Raw genomic sequence first — 814 nt, forward strand, 5'->3', positions numbered from 1 at the left:
CAGCAGGGTAGTCCCCAGTGCTGCCGTCTCTTCCTGGTCTCCCCGCTGTCACATAACTCAGGTTCCGGGGTATGGCGGAGCAGAGAGCAGGGGGAATCCGCAGCGGGACCCGGCGAGCAGACATCGGAGCCCCCTGTACCTGCCGCTCCTATGTGTGCGGGACGCGGGGGGAGGAGGCGGACAACTCCCTGCACCTGACAACACAGGAGCGGGCACCTGACAACACAGGAGCGGGGACCTGACAACACAGGAGCGGGCACCTGACAACACAGGAGCGGGGACCTGACAACACAGGAGCGGGGACCTGACAACACAGGAGCGGGGACCTGACAACACAGGAGCGGGGACCTGACAACACAGGAGCGGGGACCTGACAACACAGGAGCGGGGACCTGACAACACAGGAGCGGGCACCTGACAACACAGGAGCGGGGACCTGACAACACAGGAGCGGGGACCTGACAACACAGGAGCGGGGACCTGACAACACAGGAGCGGGGACCTGACAACACAGGAGCGAGCACCTGACAACACAGGAGCGGGCACCTGACAACACAGGAGCGGGCACCTGACAACACAGGAGCGGGCACCTGACAACACAGGAGCGGGGACCTGACAACACAGGAGCGGGGACCTGACAACACAGGAGCGGGGACCTGACAACACAGGAGCGGGGACCTGACAACACAGGAGCGGGGACCTGACAACACAGGAGCGAGCACCTGACAACACAGGAGCGGGGACCTGACAACACAGGAGCGGGGACCTGACAACACAGGAGCGGGGACCTGACAACACAGGAGCGGGGACCTGA

The sequence above is a fragment of the Ranitomeya imitator genome, chromosome 8, assembly GCF_032444005.1.
Source record: "Ranitomeya imitator isolate aRanImi1 chromosome 8, aRanImi1.pri, whole genome shotgun sequence".
In the NCBI taxonomy this organism is placed as follows: Eukaryota; Metazoa; Chordata; class Amphibia; order Anura; family Dendrobatidae; genus Ranitomeya; species Ranitomeya imitator.